At 36.7% G+C, this 22,366-nt stretch overlaps 1 protein-coding gene across 1 annotated transcript in view; it reads right to left on the reverse strand.

The window, feature by feature from the left end:
* Positions 1-13,913, reverse strand: part of sfl (N-deacetylase and N-sulfotransferase sfl) — a 953,010-nt gene extending 939,097 nt beyond the window's left edge. Inside the window, exon 1 of the mRNA XM_069818159.1 lies at positions 13,822-13,913. The gene's annotated coding sequence lies outside the window, so the exon portion shown is untranslated. The remainder of the gene's footprint in view (positions 1-13,821) is intronic.
* Between the last annotated feature and the right edge of the window lie 8,453 nt (positions 13,914-22,366).

Consider the following 22,366-nt stretch of genomic DNA (forward strand, 5'->3'; position numbering starts at 1 on the left):
AGAAATCAATGGTCCTTACACCATTAAAGAGAATAACAGAATATCCAAGTAATGTGTCTCCCTATTCTTTTCCAGCTGACAGTTTCAAACGACATCGACGGTGTTGAACAGCAACCTCGTACGTCAAGAAAATGAATAAAATGAAACTACACTTTATTTCTATCAAAGAAGTCTTCCCGAACCTTTTTCAAACACATCTTAAGTCAAGACATGGGCACAAACTTTACAAGAATAGATTTAAATATCCTCTTATGTCAGATATTTGTTCGTTATCAATAGATTAAAATGTTTTTCCGCTCTCCTGTAAAATTGAATTTTTTTTATATACGAGGTTGCTGTTCAACAGCATCGACATACTAAAGGATGGCGCACGAAATGTTGAACCATTTATGTCAATTTATTTGAGTGCTATGACACACAACATAACGAACTACATAAACTTGAATCACAAACTCATGGAGAATTTATGTTAATGAAGAACTTATTCAATGTGGGTACCGTTTACCGTTTTGTCGTAGTAGCTTTTCAAGACGAACGTTCGTATTCTGCAATACTCGTCGAAACAGATCTTCATCGATTGTGTTGCACACTTTACAACATCCACCAGATCTCGAGGATACTGACGGAAGACGTGTTCTTTTAAGAATCCCCAAAGAAAATAATAGCAGAGATTGATGTCGGGACTATGAGATGACCAAATTTGACCATATTGATGACGCTGAAGAAAGCGGTGAGACAACACCCTTTCACCAAACGTCTGATGCCGGAATTCGAGAACAACATTGCCTGTGTGTTGCCAGGCTCCATGCTGCATAAATCACTGCGTGTGCATTGGAAGTCGAGTGGCATGAAGTGCAGGACGCAACATGACCATGTACCGTTCCGAATTGACCGTTTGGTCGAAGAAAGGTCCAATAGTGTTTTTAGAGGGGGGCCCACCTTGTGTTGAAATGTTGATGGAAACGTCTCTGTGTAACAGTCACACTTTTCGTTTCTGCGTATAAAAGCACTTCGGTCTCTGTTGAGTAATAAGCCGTCCTCTGTCCGCCATATTAATCAACAGATCTATGCTGAGCTCTAGCATATTCTCCAGGAACCAGTGCATTTACGAGTGGAGTTTGAAATATGTCGCTTTAATAGTATAGCCATAAAATTACAATCAAATGGTTCAACATTTCGTGCGCCATTCTGTATATTTGAGCTGTGAGAGGTGAAGTGGTATAAGTCACGAAATATCGATTTTCGACTTATACGATATTTGGTACTGTTAGGTGAAATGTCTTCACAGACAAAGTGGTATACGTCAAATTTTTATGGGAATTTTTTGATAAAAATACACCAAAAATAAAAAGACACATGTCTCAGCATTCTCTCCCATAGGTCTTAGTTCTCTTGAAAAAAAATATAAGCTTATATTAGAGCAAATTGTTTGATATTCGTATGTATTGAAAATGCAATTTAACATCATTCAGAAACTTAGGTTTTGTTTAGTTGATAGAGAATAAAAAATCAAGGGATCCATGTCTTGGAATTTTCTTCACTATGATCCAGAGAAGCCGAAAATAATTTTTCAGAAACTCCGTAACAGGATTGTACGTAGTCCCTTATTGTGCGCATATGGCTGGAGGACTGTATCTAAAAATATCTCAAGAAGCGCAGAAGTCAATTTCCCTGAAATTGAACATGTAGGCCTAACAAACAATTTTTTTAGTTTAATCTATAATTCATTAACCCTTACATTTACTCTAGCCCCAAATTTACCTCCAAGTTCCTGCATACACAGAGACACTTTGGGTAAAAGTTTTTCCGAAGACGTTATTGCGTATTGTGCAGTGTATGAATGTGTGACTTTGTTCAGGTCTCCAACAATAACTACAGTATAACCTCTATTATCCGTGGTAATGAAGGGGGTGGACTGAACGGTTAATCGAAAAATCGGATAATCTGTATCATAAAAGATTTTCATAAATTAAGTGCATAATACTTTGTGATTTCCTTAATGGTCTTGTGTTTAACGTGCTTTGTAGTGGATCAGGAGTTCACTAAGAGATCGGTTGTCAATGACCAGGAGTTCACTAAAAGTTCGGTTGTCAATGACGGCTTCTGAAAACCAAGGGTTGTTGGTTGATTGTCTGTGGAAATACAAGAATAGTAGAATTCTCATGTTGGAGATTTACATAATTCATACACCTTATCCTTATTTTTTATTAAATCGCTTTCAGTTGTACTCGCGTACTTTGAAGCACCATTAACCACAGTTTCTCCTTTCTCAATCCTCTCAAATACTCGTATTTGTAATTTTTTTCAATAATTAACACAATACGTTTTCTTTTGACAATTGTGGAAGACATTTTGCATACAAGTTATACTTACAGCCATTCGAATAATGAGGATAAGGTCTGAATGATATACGGGTTTGTGAAAGTTCTTGGGGTAATTTCTTTGAAAGCAGGTAGTGACTATTTTACAAGTAACTATTTCTATTGCCGACAGCGAAGCATTCCTACTAAGTACGTATATACTGTGTAAGGGTAAACGTACTTTTGGAAAACTACCTAGAAACATACGGTATTGTACAGTACTTCATATTTTTTCTGCAGCAAAAAAAAAAAAAGCTAGGAAAAAAATTCGGATAATCCGATAATCGGTTAATAGGGTGACGGATAATCGGGGTTCTACTGCAACTTGTTTTTCTCCTTTGGTAGTTAAAGTTATTTTAAGGTCGTCCAGTTCGGATGCTCGTGAGCCAAATTTATCACTTTTATTTTTGTGTCCAGTGGTATCCGCTCGTATCTCGGAAGTTTTTCTAGACTTGGTTGAAAGAAGATTAATTCTTCTGTATCTTCGAACTTGAAACGTCTAGAGCTTCCATGAATACATTTACAGCTTTATCACCTATCTCGAGAATGCAAATTTACTTCAGCACTGAAGAGGTCTTCAATCAGTTCCATCTCTAGAAGCCGACTGGTAGTTAAAATAAATAACATAAAACATTCTGTGCATCTAACAAATTAGTAACCTTTCAAATTATGTTTTATGTAGTTAATTTTATTATTTTAATACTGTATTTTTACTATGAATGAAGATTGATACAACATTTTCATGGAACGAAAAACCATTATCATGATCATGGTAATTTTAAAAGGTAGTAATAACGTCTTAAACTTGAAAATATCGCACCACTGCCGTAAGAACAGCTTTATTGACAGTTTCCGCATTTATCGGAACGTCGGGCGATGTGTTTGTGTCCTTGTCACTCGACATTATTGAACAAGTAGAATAAAACCAACGAACAATAATTATAATAAGTGAAAATTAATAGGCTTAATAATATAAAGACAAAAAATAATAGAACGTTGTAAACTCGGTTACAGAGATCGAAGATATCAGTCTTCCAGCAATAACACTGATCAGAATCAACTGAGGTCGGAAATCTACCACCGCCATCCATACCCATGCGGTCACTGTGTTGCCGTATGAATTTATATGCAACAGCGACTCAAGAACACTTGATAGTATTTCATACTTTATTTTTTTACGGGTAAACTAGAGCCTATGGGAAAGAAAGTTGAGACACGAGTCGTTTTATTTTTGGTGTACTTTCACCAAATAAATTCCCATTCGAAACTGTGACCTTGATCTGACAACCTCTCCTTGTTAGTTATTTAACGACACTGTTATCAACTACGAGGCTATTTAGCGTCGATGGAATTACTGATAGCCAGATGATATTTGGCGAGATGAGACCGAGGATTCACCATAGATTACCTGACATTTGCCTTACAGTTGGGGAAAACCTCGGAAAAAACTCACCCAGGTAATCAGTCCAAGCGGGAATCAAACTCGCGCTCCAGCGCAACTTCGGATCGGAAGGTAACGCCTTAGCCGAGTGAGTTACGCCGGTGGCTTATATAACTTAATTGTAGATATGTTTAATATATCGTGTCTAATTCATACCTTAACGTGATGGAATAGTCTGGAAGAATAGTCTATTGCGATATGTACGTCGCGCGTCGTTTTGGGTGCAACAACAATTTCGACGCAACTATAGCCTACGAGGAACAATTGTACACTTCGACGTTATTCTACCGCTAATGTACTTAAGATGAACGAATGAGAACGGACAGCATCCTCCCGTCAATGCAGGTCTAATGGCTCTACTGAAGATGACCCTAGTGATCCTAAACTGAGGTTACCCGATGCTTAGGGATTCTTGTAGCCATGACGAGAATTTGTACAGTGCGGTTCATCACCTAATCCCAAGAGATCGATCTCAGCGTTTGAACTTCTGCTGGTGGATATTAACTTCAAAGCGACGAGATGCACACTTTGAGCGCATTTTTGGACAGACGAAGCACTGTTCACTCGAGATTGAGTCTTGAATTCCCACAACAAACATACGTGGTCAGGGGAGAATCCACATGCTACACCACGAGAGAGGATGCCATGTGTGATGGAGTATCAATGTGGGAGCCGGCATTCTTGGTACTAAGCTGGTAGGACCTTATCTCTTCCTGGGAAACAACATTGCTATCTATGCTGCTTGCCTTCGGGACGTGCTCCCAGTTTTACTTGAGGACGTTCCCTTGGCAATTCGAGATAGCATTAGCAACCAGTATAGCCTCATTTCGCAATAGCAGCTATAAGACTATTTCCCCAGATATGGATTGGTTAAAGTGGAGGACTATAGGCCTATCTTGGCCATCGAGATCTCTAGACCTTAATTACTTTGGATTTCTGAGGAGATATCTATAGTTCTATAGTTGACTATATTCGTAGCAAATAGTTAACCTGGTACGGCCATGTTCGAAGGATGGAGGAGGATAGACTGCTAAGACAGATCTTGGAATGGATCCCTGAAGGCAGACTTCATGCGACGGTAACGTTTGTTACGGAAAAAGAGTTGTGTCGAGTTTTGGAAGTGCTATTCGTAAGAAAAGAGAGTTTATTCGCATGGAGGTCGAATTTATCTAAGTTGTAAGTACCACGTACCTCATTTGAATGACACAATTCCCATGCTGTTTTCCAGACATAGACCATGGGCTCCTATCTTAAACAAGCTTTTTTTTCTGTTGTACGGAGGAGGTACCCGAAGGTTGCAGTCTGAGGCTTATTGTGCTTACCTCTCCTATCTGTGAATGACTGGGTAGCCGAACGGCCGCGCTCTTGTACAAGTACAGCACGCCGCACCGCGAACTGAACCCGGACTATGGTATGGATGATGATGGTATGTGAATGAATGATGGCGAAATGAGTCCTAGGTCCAACTCCGAAAGTTACCCAGCAATTCTGCTTCAATTTGTTGAGGTAAAACTTCGGAAAAAGCCCTAACCAGGATTTTTATCCGGGCTCACTCGTTTCACAGTCAGGCCGTTACTCCACAGCGGTGGACTTCAAATATGCTTATAGTAGTTTTGTATGTAGGCTATTTGAAAACTCCAGTGAATTCATCCAGTAATTTCTGAACAGGTATGCATATATGCATGTATATGAAATAACCCTGCAGCTTTTCAGAGCGAATAGCTCATGTTATATGTAACAAAAAAGTGTAATATCATATTGGTGGAAAGTTCAGTTTCCTCAGAAAAAAAAGTGTTAGCCCTAATGTTTAACATCCTCTTATTCGGTTATTGCGAGTAGTCTCGTAATTTTTGTCCATATCGATAGAAAATGTAATAAAGAACCATTTATTCCTCGGTGTATTTCCATAATGCGGACGGTTTTTGTGTAAATTTAGTTTAAAAACCACTAATTTTAAATCACTGAACGATGCGAAAAGATTACAATATCATTGGTGCGAAAAGATTACAACACTGTCAGAGAATGAGAGGTTTACCAAGGGCAGTCTTGTCAAGGTCACTCGAGACTACGAGAGGGTTATGGCTCGCTTGGTAATTGTAGTAGCTGTCTCCTATAAAAAGTAATCTATTACGAACTACAACCTTAGGATACTTTTAAATGTTACAACATTCTTACGTTAAATGTTAAATTTATGAGTAGAGAGCGGAATTTAAGCAAAAACCTATTTTTTCCTTGATACATAGGGCCTACAGGCTTGAGATTTAATATTTATATTTCTCATGGAAATATAGGTATAAATAAAGGGGTTTTATAGTGCCTAAAATGCCTATTTCTACGTTAGTGCCTATTTTTAAGTTTTTTTTAAATTTGTGCATAATTTTTGTAACTGTTTACTATTTTTCTTAACATCCTGTACTGTTCACATTCCAAGACGGATAACAACAACTCTTTCCTAACAGTGAACAACATAATATAGAAGTACCTCCGGGCCATTCCTTCTCATTCTTACAATATTTCAGTCCTAAAATTCCAACTTTCAGTCGGCCTGGATGGCGTAGTCGGTATAGCGCTGGCCTGTGCTCGAGGTTGCGGGTTCGATCCCGGCCCAGGTCAATGGATTTTAAGTGTGCTTAAATGCGACAGGCTTATGTCAGTAGATTTACTGGCATGTAAAAGAACTCCTGCGGGACAAATTATTATTATTATTATTATTATTATTATTATTATTATTATTATTATTATTATTATTATTATATCTTCTTCTGTATGTCAGCAATTTAACATAAACTCGCTGGGTTGTACCCGAATAAGCATTCTCTTACATTCCAAGACAGATAACAACCCCTTCCTTTTTTCTCACCATTTGTAAGTACAGCAGCAAACGACACAATAGGCACAACAGGTGCTGATCATCTACTGTGAAGCACACTATGGAAATGTGGTTGGTGAATGAAAAACACTCTTATATTAGTGACATTCTTTAACGAAAAAAAAAAAAAAAACCTAGTTTTTATTTTATAGAGCCTAAATAAAGGAGTTTAAGAGCCTATTTTAGGCGCCTAAAATGCCACTTTTTAGGGCCTAAAATTCCGCTCTCTATTTATGAGACTATACGTAAAATCCAGAACTCTGTTCATATTGAAATAGATTCATATAAGCGGTTTACTCCGAAATTGTAATATTAAACATCTTATTGAAAAATATTTAATTAGTTAATTACATAACATATTATTCCCCCCCTCACATAATGAATAATAGATTCTACACTACTGCTATGTTTAATATTTTGAACTATGGAAAACAGGTTTATAACATTCGATTTTTAAAATCACTGAAATTAAATTATCTCACATTTCAAATATTGCACAATAAAATGCCTACTTCGTAAGTATTGTACAGTACGATTGTTTAGTCCTGACAGTCGCCGGAGATGTGCGCGTGGGACAGGGCGAGTCCATTTAGTTACGCCAAGGGGTGTTTGGTTTATTCACTCGCTTGCCTTTACCGACCGCTCGCCCTTATCTCTACTCCGGAACTCTCCCCACTCCTCCGACTACTTCCCCTCGTTCGCGTCGCTGAGCTGTCAGGACTAAATAATCGGTCTGTACTTAAAATCTTTCGGTATTCACAAATTATCAAAGTTGTAATTTTTGCTTCCATCAGAAAACATTATAACATTACAATAATGATACACCTTAAAAACACTAAACTAAATCAATAGTAAAACAAAAACTTCACTTCGAGCAATCGAACTCTCAGCTGAGCTGTCAATCATCTGACATTGTAGAAAAGACGAAACATAGCTATGGCAAAAGTCATTTATGGCTCGCTTTGACCAGTGGCGTATACTGGTTTAAGGGTCTGGGCTACCACTGACCCTAGTATTACGCAAAATATATTTTAAAATCCCTATAATAAAATTCCTTACCTATTTATATGTGAATTCCAGACGTCTTGATTGGGACGAAAATACTTTGATGACTTTGTCATTGAAATTACAGTTGGGCCGCTTGCGAAGTTTCTGTAGAAATGACTTTTCAATGGACATCAGTGCCAAGCCGGATAAACGTTCTTGTGTATGAGTTGATCTACAGTAGGATTTTATTCTCTTCAACGCAGAAAATGTTCTTTCTACCGTTGCTGACGTAGCTGGTATTGTCACAATTAATGTTGCCAATTTAAGGACTTCAGGAATAACTTGGTTCAGCTGGTTTTCATATATGGCAGATAATATTTCATGGATAGGTTTGTTCGAAAAATCAAAGATTTCTGCTGAATATATTACACTTAATTCATTTTTCAAACGCACTTGAACAAAGTGACTGTTATAGGACTGAAATAATTTGTTTAGTGCCTCATTCGCGAAGTTTTCTCTATAAGCAGAAAATTTTTGAGAATTTAGAAGATGTGTGAACTGAAGCTTTCCATAATCAGAAAATCTGTCAGTAATTTCCATGTGCATATGATCTAGTATGCTGTAGTACAGCTGCCTGTATTTCAATTCATCATCTCCTTTTCTTCGCTTTAATGGTGGTTCCATTGTATTGGCTGAAGAATTTTCATTTTCCATATTACTCCATATGGACGGAAACCCACTACGTCTGAACTCGGATATAGTATTTTTTAACTTCGATACCTCTTGCAAGCAGTATGCTATGTCTAGACTTTTTGTCTGAAGAATATTGTAGAGCACATCTGTATGTGCGAACACTCTAGCATAGACTTCAAGAAGAAATATATTCTGAAACTGTGCGAAAAAATACAAATATCCTTGAGCCTGCACAATTACATCATCATCATCCCAGTTTTCTTCAGAGTCATTACAAATGACATTTTCAAAAAAGCAGTCAGTTGTTCTCTGTATTCCTTCACTGTATTTACAAGTCGAGATGTAAAATCCCATCTAGTTGGTGCTACTTTTGGGAGTTTGTTTCATAAATTCCTTGAGTTTTTCTGATCTTTTAGGAGATGATGAGAAAAATGCAGCTAAACCCGACAGTGTTTTGAAAAAAAAAATGCGGCATTCTGGAATGGATGAAGTAGTTTGTTGCAAAACTAAATTGAGAACATGGCTGTAACAATGGACAAATAGTGCTTGAGGATACTTTTCTTGAACTTTTGTTTTTAAGCCATTAATATTTCCCGCCATAACTGAAGCACCATCGTATGTCTGTGCAATTAAGTTATTGCCGACATTGTATTCTGCTATAACACCTTCCACATGCTGAAACAAAGCAGCAGCAATTTTGTCCGAACTGACATTTGTGAATCCTATAAACCGTTCTTGAACATTGGCAGTACTATCGACGTATCTTACAACAGTGGACAATTGACTCTGATTAGATCAGTCACTTGTTTCATCAACAACAATGGCCACAAAAGCTGTTTCTTCTATTTTAGATTTTATGTTCTTTATCATAACCCCACTTATAGCAAATATTAAGTCATTCTGAATTGCAGGAGAAGTACCACGAAATACTGTTGAACTCTCAAGATGATTGGCCAGTAAATAGTCAAATTCACTTAAGGAACTTAAATATTCAATATAATTTCCTCTATTGTCTCATTCCACACTCTCATTATGACCCGAAAAGCCAATTTTTGTTTTCCTAGAAAGCAGACTACGTTAATAAGACGCAGTAAAATCTCCCGATTTTTTTTCACAAGATCATTGTGTTGATTGATGTGTAGAGCTTTTTGCTTATCTAGCTGTAAATCAATTCTTGTCTTCCCAAAGTTTGCAAAGTTCATGCTACTACAAATATGAGCTTTTGATTTGTCGTGTTTTAGGACTGCCGTTCGAAGGGAGTTCATATTAGAAAACCCCTCTTTTGACCACACATTAGTTTCGCGGGCTAAATAACAAACATGGCCAGCAAAATAGTTTAGACAGTTTAGAACTACCACACAACCAATTCCACTTACCATATGATATTGAAGTGAAATGGCGTGTGTATTCACGCTGTTTTTCTTTTACGTCCATGGAAAAATTTAACTCAGGAGTTGGTATTTCCATTTTCACAATTTCAGCTTTCTCGTTGTATGTACGATGGTTAAAAGGCACTTTTAATAAACCTTCTATTACACAGTCATTTTCAACACAAACGATTACCTCAATTTTAATTACTGTGGTAAAACTAATAATACAAAATTATTACATTATGTTATATTATAAACTTTTTCTTTTGTAATTTCCTTGGGCTACCGCCGGTAGCCTCGGTAGTCCGCAAAATACGCCCCTGGCTTTGACGTGCCTGAGTTAGGGAAAAAGACTTGAGTTCGTTGATCTCTTACATCTGTATTACGGAAAGAAGGAAAAGGTGTGTGATAGCGGCGATGTTGCTACACTGCTGAAACATCCAACTTAGTTTTCTAATTAACCGTGCATTTAATCACAAAACGGAATAGCCTATGTATGTATATATGTATGTATGTATGTAAGCTTATGTAAATGGCTGGCCAAGAGTATAATATATACAATAGTTGTGTTTTTATGAATCTTATTAAAACATCGCGTTTCCAGGTCACGATCTTCGCTTGTTATTGCAACGGTGGTAGAAATACAGTAATTATGAATTATTTGTGTTTTTTACTTAGTTATTTAACGAACCTGTATCAACTAGTGGGTTATTTAGCGTCGATGGAATTGGTGATAACGAGATGGTATTTGGCAAGATGAGGTCGAGGATTCGCCACAGGTTACCTGACATTCGCCTTACGGTCGGAGAAAAACTCGAGAAAAATCCCAACCAGGTAATCAGCCCAAGCGAGAATCGAACTCACGCTCGAGCGCAACTCCGGATCGACAGACAAAAGCGCTAAAGCCTGAGCCTGTAGACATGGTGGAAATACAGAGTATGAAAAGAGAATGCCCTAACAAAACCTATCTCGACGCCGTATAACTCCAGTTGACTCAATGCAACTTGAAATCTAGTCTCCAGTGCGGAGACGACGCTCTAGCTTCTATCAGTTGAGCCAAAGGTGTTTTGAAAAAAAAAAAGTCTCATAATGACGAGTTTCAGTCACACACTGTGGATAATACAGCTATTAGTGGAAGTTTTACAATTCAGTGCATAGGGCCTATGATTGGCAGAATTATATGCGATGACTCATGGCACACAATGCGTATGTGTAGATCTCGTAATGTCCTTTCTTTCAAAGTTTACGAACACATGCACGTAAAACTTTTCAACCGCCCATAGAATGTACCGTATAAGTTCATTAAAAGTCGCTGTATAGACTGACGCGTGGCGACATAATCCCGTTACTTACGGATGACAGGAAATCCTAAAATACTCGTATTCCGAGTCTCCCGGCTGTATTTTCCTGACAGTGGTGAGTAAATAAATTCATCTGACATAATCGTTCACATAAATTCGGAAAATTAACACATTGAATTCATTCACAAACGTGGAACAAATTCAACATTATCAGCAACTGCAATTGTTATTTAACGACACTGTATCAACTACTAGGTTATTTAGCGTCGATGAGACTGGTGATAGCGCGATGAGGCCAAGGATTCGCCATAGATTACCTGACACTTGTCTTACGGTTGTGGAAAAGCTCGAAAAAAAAAAACAACCAGGTAATCAGTCCAAGAAGAAATCAACTCACGCCCGAACGCAATTCCTGATCAGCAGGCAAGCGCATCAGCTGACTGAGCTATGCTCGTGGCTAGCAGTTGCAATCAATCAATATATTAGGCCCTATATGAAGTGGTGTAGTGGTTAATACGTCCGTCTTTTATTCGGGAGTTCGATCGCAGATACCGGCTATCCTGACTTAGGGTTTTTCGTGGTTTCCAAAGTCTCTCTAGGGCAGACGAATTCTGAGGCAATACAAATTCCAAAGGCCACGACCAGCTTCCTTCCCAATCCAACAATCTTTCATGGAACAATTTCGCATGTCATACTCTCACTTTCCGCGACAGGACGACCAAGAAGTATCGCAATTGCCCGAATATGCTCCCCTCTATCAATAGGAAAGACCATCAGACGCAACTACTAAAGAGCGGAAACGCTCAACAAAAAACAAATATAGGTGTACGTGTTTTAGGCCTACATAATATATATGCATACTCATACACACAGAAGGCCCAATGGTTTGGAAGATGTCCTCCTATCTTCTTCGATATCTTCCTATAGTTTAGTTTATTCTGGCAAGTTCTTGGTAAGCTTTGTACCTTCGTTCTGTTACTTTACAATAGTATTCTTCTATCCGTTCAGTTAATTAAAAATTAGTGTTATGATTACACTTACTATATTATTATACGTTATAGGCCCTATGCGTTTTTCAACAATAGCGCTCAAAAGTATTTTGTACTAGGAGTTTTCCACTGACAGGACTGTATACCTGCAAACGTAAACGTAAGAAGTGGACTGCTGATTCAGACGACAGACGACAAACTATGTAGGCCTACTTGTGTGTGAGCTGGTAGGTATTCTTGTTGTCAATAAACTTTTATTCTGCATTAGCTCATGACTATTTTGTAGTGTCGTAAATATAACATAAAGTCTTGTTACTGACTTGCAATTAAATTTGATTTCTGTATTCTTTTGCAGCAATGCTGAAAACTGGATGCTATTCTGTTGAGAAAATGTCCTTAATAAGGGCCGAACATAGTCTTACGTTTCGAAAGAGTACGAAATATCTCAACAACTTGTAAGTGTGTGGTATGCTTTCAGAAGAAACGAGAGACTACAGAAAATATTATCTGATGTGACCGACCTCGGAAAACTACAGAGAAAGAAGACAGAATCACCCTTAGGCAATCAGCAGCTGATCCTAAAAAATCAGCTCGGGCAATACGGAATGATCTAGAAGAAAATCATGGGATAAACGTCCATGCATTTACTGTGAAATGTCACTTAGAAGTTTCAGATCTGCATCAGAATTAGGTACAGTAAATTTTGTTTACATTACGTAGAAACTGACTGTGTCTACTTTAGTCAATTATGTTCTTAGGAGTATAGGCCTACTTATTTATTTATTCATTCATTCAGTGTTCTGCCCACGGACAGGTCTTTCACTGCAAACCAGCTTTCTCCAATCTTTCCTATTTTCTGCCTTCCTCTTTGTCTCCTCACACGATCCATATATTTTAATGCCTATCATCTGATATCTTCTTCTGCCCCGAACTCTTCTCCCGTTCATCATTCCTTCCAGTGCATCCTTCAATAGGCAGTTTCGGTAATTGTGAATTACAGGAACGCCCAATATTGTTCCAAGTTGGTGTCTCTGGTAAAATACATCAGTTCATCACCAATCGACGTAATATTAATCTAGCTATGAACATACGCTACGCATACAATGTATAAGACCTGACAACAGAGATCTCCAGAATTTTCTATTAGCAACGTATTTTTTAAATCAAAACAAAAACTCAACAACAAAATATTCTTTATAACAGGAACTAATCTATTCAATAAGTAGGCCTATGGTATACCGTAATTCACTAGAATAAAAAAGTAACTTGCTATATACAGTAGTTATATCAAGAGCTAAAATAATTATTATGTTTAGAGCGAATTTAATTCTTGGTGGGCACACGAGTAAATCTAGCACGAGATTAATTGTTATAAGGAATAGTAACTTATGTACGGTACCTACTTCTACATCGGCGTTCATAAACTGTCATAACTCATAAACATTTAAGCAATGCCTGCCGGTATTCGATATTTTTTACCCCAGCGTTTTCATTTCTATGTTATGTTGGCATGGTTTACAGTACTGTGGAATTCACAAGGAGTTCTTCAATAATAATACAATTGACAACTATCAAATGAAACATAACCTCAAAAGTATAACATTTTGCTATCTCTCGACTCTTTATATTATATTATATTACATATACCAGCATTTGTTCAACCTTACATCAGAAATAATCCATTATTACACAAAATGTATATAAAAAATGAAATCTAGGTTAGAGTATTTTTCGAATTAATGCAATGTATTAAGACTGAAAATAAACTTCCACTGTAAAAATGGTAATGTGTCACGAAAGCAATTCCTCACCTTTAATCCACGGAATTATCACATATTCATTTAACAGTCAACACAAAAATAATCACTATCTATATTTATATTTTTAACCACTTCACACACAATCAAATATCGCGACTACTTGGATGTCAAATGTCGGAAACAATTACCAACCTACCCATAATTGAACCATAATATTGTCTCTGTGCACTGTTTAAAATAATATATTTATATTAGTAGTGTAATGCTCTATGCATAAAACATAGATATATTAACAAAACATCTTGAATTTAATGACAACACTTCATTATAAGTGTCATTGGGTAAAGTAGATTGAAAACCAAACTAAATAGAACTAACTTCAAAATATGATAGTCAGAGACATCTAACGAATAGACATAACATTAGCACCAAGAACTTCTACTTTTTCTCACAATTAGCGCTAGTTCTCACCTCATCAGCATCGCCAACTGAATCTTGAATACAGCTGCATCTACTGGGTTCAATTTTCTATGCGTGCATCCCTGATATGTGATCAGGGTTACGCATGCAATCTGAGCAGAATATTGAAAGAAATAAAAATCGAATTGGAAATGCACGTTATATTAAGACGCATGTAGATTTTGTCTACATGGTTCGCCATGTTGAACGTCACATTCACCACTACGCGAGCGTGTCCGTGTAATAAATATTAAATATCAATGCAATACTTCGACTTATTTCATTCTCAAAATTGTGGTTGAAAACTACATAGGTACTCGTATTTGCTATAATCTTCAATAAAGCTAATCGTACTTGCCACCACTCTAAGGTTGAAAGGTCCATCATCACTAAACAAAATAATTTTCAGTTTACTCAGGCAGCCTACAACAATCAGCGGCTTACTACACGCTACTGTTGAACGAAATAACGCACAAATCAGGTTTCTATTGTGTGCAGTCTACTATTTACGAAAATTTACGTTGTATAAACTACTTGATACAATTGCAAAATTAAAGTAATATAAACAATTATAGCAGAATAATGTACAGATACGGACACAAAATTTGAAGCTTCCTTATTGTTTCGCTTACAACGCACTGCGCATGTGCAGTAAACAAGAACCCCTGTGTATATGCTACTTGTGGACAGTCATGCGAAATTGTTGACTACATACAGGTGGACTCCCATCAAGACTTGCTCCAAATTTTAATTCCGTATCTGTACAGATCCAGAAACAAAATTTGGGCTACCTAATTTTACTAAGTTCCAGATACAACGCATTGTGCATGTTCAGTAAACAAGGGCGCCTAAATGTATGCTACTTGTGGAGAGTCCTGCTAAGTTTGTTGCCTACATAGAGGACTTCCCCCCCCCCCCCCCTTGTTGGTAATTTTATAGTTCATAGCATCTATTAGATGCTTTCTGGTTGTGCTAACAGATTGAGTTTCTTGTCAACAATGTGACGCTGAAACGTGTGTTCAGGTTACTGCCCAGCAACAGTCCTGATGTATTTTATATTTTGATGATTGGTTAATTAATATTAACCCGGCACACTCACATTCATACAAATTTCCAGACTCTAGACACCCAGGTAATTTTTCTTCTTCAAGAAAAATTCATCGAGAGCCGAGCCCGGGACCTCCGGATCTGCAAGCCAGCATGCTGACCAACAGACCATGGAGGCAGTCTACAAAGAGGACTGCTACGGTAAAATAGACGAGATTTTATTACTTTTTGTGTCAAAGAGTAAATATAATAATAAGAGTGTTTATTTGTTCACTCATTATGAATGAAAACATAAACATTATTATTATTATTATTATTATTATTATTATTATATTTAATCTTTGACACAAAGAAATAAAAAATAATAACACTTCGTCCCTATTCACCCCTAAGCTACCAAGACTTGTTCCATTTTTTTAATTCCATAATATCTGTATAAGTAATGCGAAAATCATGCAAGACTCATCAGTATCTTAGAACTTATTCTTTGATGTGACATTATCCTCCTGTGAGCTGTCTTCTTGACATTTCTTGGTACGGCTCAATATACCAGTAAAGTAATATATTCCAGAGAAGATGAAACGAACAATTTTAACACATACCAAGGAGATAACATAACATTTGAATAACTACAAGAAGCCTTAAAACAGATGAAAAATAGAAAAGCTGCAGGTATTCTAGAATTACGACCAGGGGCAGCTTTCGCAGAGGGGCTGAGGAGCTGCAGCATCCCCAGACATTTGTGACTCTTGTCTCGTTTTATCTTGTGAAATACATTTTTTATACAGTCTCTATTTAGCGGCTCGAATTTTTTTTAATTTCGCTTTCATTGACATGCACGCAATCGTTAGTGATGTCACTTCCTCCCCTGGTGCTGCCAGAGCGAAGCCAGAGACAAGTACTATGGGTGAAGCCACTTCCTCCCCTGGAGCTGCCAGTCTCGTCTCGGATACTTTGCGCGCTAGTTTTACCCCTCCCCCTGCTGCCCCTCGCCATGAATCCAGAGTTTCCAGGCACTGCAAAATTTGCAGCAGCTGTCAGTAGTGCGCAGTTTTAAATACATTTTCTTTAATGTTGTGAGTATAACAAGTGCAACAATGTTTAATTCTGTACAATATTTACAGTCTACTCAGTTCAGTACCTTAACAATTCAGGAGAAATGTGAAATGAAGTGCTCATCAGTTGAATCTCATAATGGAAAGAGCCACTAAACAAAATACAAAGGATCGCATATTTTTTGCTGATTTACCAGTATCCCTGCTTTCTTCTCTCAATCTCCACTCAGTCTGTATTCGATTAATGTGTTCCAAAGACAATTCCATCAGCTGGGGCAACAAGATGGAGTTTTTAAAATAAGAACAATAAATGTTGTTCATGAGAAGAAGGAGCCATTGCTAGAATGCTTTCAAACCATAATGGAATCTGAAACATCTAACAACATCACAATAAATGAGGCAAGCGCCCTGAAGATCCTGAATTCAATTTCTGGTTCAGTTTTTTTCATTTATTGATGTATCATGTAGATATATTATGCAACCAACTACAACATCGCCAGTTAGATATTTCTAAGGTCCAAATCTGCATATAAAAAAATTAAATTATGGTTTATTTAACGACACTCGCAACTGCAGGGGTTATATCAGCAACACCGGTGTGCCGGAATTTTGTCTCACAGGATTCTTTTAAATGCCAGTAAATCTACTGACATGAGCCTGTCTCATTAAGCACACTTAAATTCCATCGACCTGGGCCAGGATCGAACCCGAAACCGACTATGCTACCGAGGCAGACTCTGCATAGCAAGCTTTGTTAATGCCATACAGACAATACGGAAGAGTGCACAGTTGAGCAGCAAGATCTGTGAAAATGAAAACCTGAAAAGCGTCGTAAGGTCGAAGGGATTCAGACAAGAGTTGCGGCAGCCAAGGAAGTGTGTGACCTCATTTTCACACAAGCTAACACCTGATTCCACTTCATAGATCATCTATATTATCTTCTCTTCTATGTCAAGAAAAATTTGAATGCTACAAAAGTTCATTTCCTGAAAATGATCTAAATGTACGTGTGAAGCTTTTTCTAACGTTCGATAAACACAAACTAAAAACGAAACTCACTGTGTTGTACAGAGACAAGAATTCAGAAATATCAGTGACGCAGTCAAGCTCTTGCAGTTTCTTCTATCTGAGAACTTGCAGGCCTCATTTTCAGAAGTTATGAAACTACTACGCATAGCTATCACCATACCAATGACAATTTCCGAACCAGAACGTTGCTTTTCGTCTTTGAAAGGAGTGAAATCCTACATTAGAAATACTATGAGAGAAGAGAGACTGACCACATTAGCTATGTTTTCAATTGTAAAGCCTATGTTAAACGACATATCGGATTTTAATAAGATGATGATTTAAAAGTTTGCGCATGGAACTAATCTTTAAATAAGGTAAGTTGCATGGTTTATTTTTGTATGCAGCCCCCCCTGAATTCAATACCCACGAGCCGCCACTAATTACGACTCCAACATCTAATGAATAAATGCTGGAAATCAAAAGAAATACCAACAGTATGGGGAACGGCAGAGGTTATATCAGTGTACAAAAATGGAGAAAGAAACCGATATGAGAACTATCGAGGAATAAGTCTATTGAACACAGCTTATAAACCATACACTGAAATTATTAATAACAGGTTAAAAAAATTGCCGATGTATTAATACTTGACAAACAAAATGGATTCTGAAAATGAAGGTCCATCAAGATAATATTACAGTCATAAGACAAATAATAGAACAAAGACGAGAATTTAACCTTGAGACACATATTGGCTTTATAGATTATGAAAAAGCCTTTGACTGGTTAATAGAGCTATATTGTGGAATATTATGGAGAAAAGAGGATACCCCTTACATTTAATAAAAGTAATACGAAGTTTGTATCAGAACACAGAAATTATAATAACGAAAAGGAAAAGACAGAACAAATAAAAATTAAGAGAGGTGTGAGACAAGGGTGTACTTTATCACCCACTCTATTTCACACGCACGCACACACGCGCACACACACACACACACAGATATATATATATATAATTATATACACGACACTGTAAAACAATGGAAAAAAAGAAGCAAAACACTTTAATGTTTGCAGATGATCAGCTTATCTCGTATACAAAAAAGTGAAAATGATCTGCAACACTTAAACCTATTATGTGAGAATTATAATTTTAAAATTTCTTACAAGAAAAGTAAAGTTAAGGTGTTCTAAGATCATTATAAATGACAATATAATTGAACAAATATTTCATTTTAACTTCATAGGTTATGATATAAGTTATGAACGAGAAAAAGATATACATACTTACTTACTGGCTTTTAAGGAACCCGGAGGTTCATTGCCGCCCTCACATAAGCCCGCCATTGGTCCCTATCCTGAGCAAGATAAATCCAGTCTCTACCATCATATCCCACCTCCCTCAAATCCATTTTAATATTATCCTCCCATCTACGTCTCGGCCTCCCTAAAGGTCTTTTTCCCTCCGGCCTCCCAACTAACACTCTATATGCATTTCTGGATTCGCCCATACGTGCTACATGCCCTGCCCATCTCAAACGTCTGGATTTAATGTTCCTAATTATGTCAGGTGAAGAATACAATGCATGCAGTTCTGTGTTGTGTAACTTTCTCCATTCTCATGTAACTTCATCCCTCTTAGCCCCAAATATTTTCCTAAGCACCTTATTCTCAAACACCCTTAACCTATGTTCTTCTCTCAAAGTGAGAGTCCAAGTTTCACAACCATACAGAACAACCGGTAATATAACTGTTTTATAAATTCTAACTTTCAGATTTTTCGACAGCAGACTGGATGATAAAAGTTTCTCAACTGAATAATAACACGCATTTCCCATATTTATTCTGTGTTTAATTTCCTCCAGAGTATCATTTATATTTGTTACTGCTGCTCCCAAATATTTGAACTTCTCCACCTTTTCAAAAGATAAATTTCCAATTTGTATATTTCCATTTCGTACAATATTCTCGTCACGAGACATAATCATATACTTTGTATTTTGGGGATTTACTTCCCAACCTATCTCTTTACTTGCTTCCAGTAAAATTCCCATGTTTTCCCTAATCGTCTGTGGATTTTCTCATAACATATTCACATCATCCGCATAGACAAGCAGCTGATGTAACCCATGCAATTCCAAACCCTGTCTGTTATCCTGGACTTTCCTAATGGCATACTTTAGAGCAAAGTTAAAAAGTAAAGGTGATAGTGCATCTCCTTGCTTTAGCCCACAGTGAATTGGAAATGCATCTGACAGAAACTGACCTATACGAACTCTGCTGTATGTTTCATTGAGACACATTTTAATTAATCGAACTAGTTTCTTGGGACTACCAAATTCAATAAGAATATCATATAAAACTTCTCTCTTAACCGAATCATATGCCTTTTTGAAATCTATGAATAACTGATGCACTGTACCCATTTTTTCTCCATTATCTGTCGAATAGAAAATATCTGGTCAATAGTTGATCTATTACACCTAAAACCACACTGATGATCCCCAATAATTTCATCTACATATGGAATTAATCTTCTCAAAAGAATATTGGACAACATTTTGTACAATGTCAACAAAAGTGATATTCCTCGAAAGTTACTACAGTTAGTCTTGTCCCCCTTCTTAAAGATAGGTAGTACGATTATGGACTCTTGCCATTGTTCTGGTACAATTTCCTTTTCCCAAATAGCAAGTACAAGCTTATAAATTTCGTTAGATAATGCACTTCCACCCTCTTGTATTAATTCTGCTCGAATTTGATCGATACCTGCAGACTTATAATTTTTCAGATTTTCTATAGCAATTTCGACTTCAGAAAGAAAAAAGATATACATAGCAAACATAATAAATTCCAAATGATATGTGGTACAATTAAGAGAATATTAAAAAATATAACAAGATAAGAAATAAAGCTGAAATTTTATAAAGTAATGGCCATGCCTGTTCTAACCTATGCAAGCGAATCATGGACTTTAACCAAAAAAGAACAATGGATATGCAGAGATGAAATTTTTAAGAAAAGTAAAAGGTCGCACATTACTGGATGAAATACGAAATGAAGATGTAAGAACAGAACAGAACATATTTTCTATTAATGAACATATACAAGAAAACAAACAACAATGGATACAACATACTGGAAGAATGGGAAAGGACAGAATAGTAGTAAAACATATACTAAAATATAAACCAGACGGAAGACGAGAAGTAGGAAAACCAAGAAAAAGATGGCTGGAGTGAAGATGGAACAGGCTGCAACGTAATCCCTGATAGTGAAGAAAAAAATATGCTTAATGTTGTGGTAGTTCTGTTCTGAAATTCTGCCTGACTCTCAATTTGTTCTGTGAATCCTGTGAGGACAGAATAACAAATTTTATTGTGATCTAATTTTTCCATTTCTTAGTGCATATAATCCACACCTGTGGAGTAACGGTCAGCGCGTCTGGCTGCAAAACCAGGTGGCCCGGGTTCGAATCCCGGTCGGGGCAAGTTACCTGATTGAGGTTTTTTCCGGGGTTTTCCCTCAACCCAATACGAGCAAATGCTGGGTAACTTTCGGTGCTGGACTCCGGATTCATTTCACCGGCATTATCACGTTCATATCATTCAGATGCTAAATAACCCAGATGTTGATACAGCGTCGTAAAATAACCCAATAAAATAAAAAAACTTAGTGCATATAAAGAAGAAATTTTGTCTGTCGATGACATTTCAAACAAGAGGCCATTCATACCTCAAGGGCAATAATAATATGGGATTTATAAACCAGAAGATAAGATGTGAGTTTCCTTATGACTGCTGACATGAGATTGCTAATGCTAGGAAGAAACCTGAACCATTATTCATAGTTGACTGCAAGATGGAAGAAGTGTTTTATGGCTAGGAAGAATTTCTGAATAGCTACTGCAGAAAGAAAGCCCCTTCGTCTAGGGACTCTTTGCAATTTACCATATAAAATAAGACATTAAGATGGTGTACCTTATAACCATCCAGCAAACGATATGAAATCTATATAGTCAGTTTCTATTTTTTTTTTTGTCAAAAATATTTTATCTTTAATTTTGTTCACCATATTTTAATTTCAAGTACTATCAAGCATCCAAATTAGTCTTTAACAGTCATTTTGTAATATTATTTTAAGTACATTTCAGTCCACTGAAAACAAAATCAGAAGAAACACAATGCGAAAGAGTTGCAATTCAAAATAGCCTCTAAGAAAAGCACAGAAAAAGCATTCACCATCTTCGTTAGGTGTTTTCTTAACCATAATACTGAATCCAGATGAATCATCTCTCATGTCTTTTCTCGAACTTATTTTATGGCTTTTTGCATTGCCTTTTCATTCCACTATTTTCTAAGTGTGTTAGAAGGTGAGGTTTTCCCTTCTACAGGTACCAACACAACAGAAAACCAGGATATAAAGATGGAATAATAATAATAATAATAATAATAATAATAATAATAATAATAATAATAGTAGTACTTCATACTTGTGGCACACTGATGTTGTAAGTTGTAACCTCGAAATATAGCATAATTTAAAAACGAAATCAATTAAACATACATTGCTATTTATCCTTAAGAATATATATCATTAATATTTCTAACATTGAGGAATAACAATGTTTATTCAAGAAAAGAACTTACTGCCAGAATTTTCACTTCTCTCGAAAATGCAATAATGATAAATGTTTCAACAGTTCAGGTTCTAACTGCAAATTAACATATTCTCGCGAAAGAGTATCAGTGCATAGTAATTTGGAAGGCTTCTGCTAGAATTGTATATCACATTATTTCATATTTGTACCTCTATTACATATTTGTAACACTTCCTCTACTTTATCTTCACATTTTTCATCTCGGTTAAATGGAGTACTTAAACATTTTAGTGTTTAAGTCATATGAAACATAAGTATTTACATCCTAACTCAATTTACACTTCAATTCCTCTCTTCCTTTCTACACATAATGCCGTTTTTGTTTCTGGTCATGCCAGTTTAAGTCCTAGAACTGCGCTCC

Source organism: Periplaneta americana, chromosome 2 (assembly GCF_040183065.1).
Source record: "Periplaneta americana isolate PAMFEO1 chromosome 2, P.americana_PAMFEO1_priV1, whole genome shotgun sequence".
NCBI lineage: Eukaryota > Metazoa > Arthropoda > Insecta > Blattodea > Blattidae > Periplaneta > Periplaneta americana.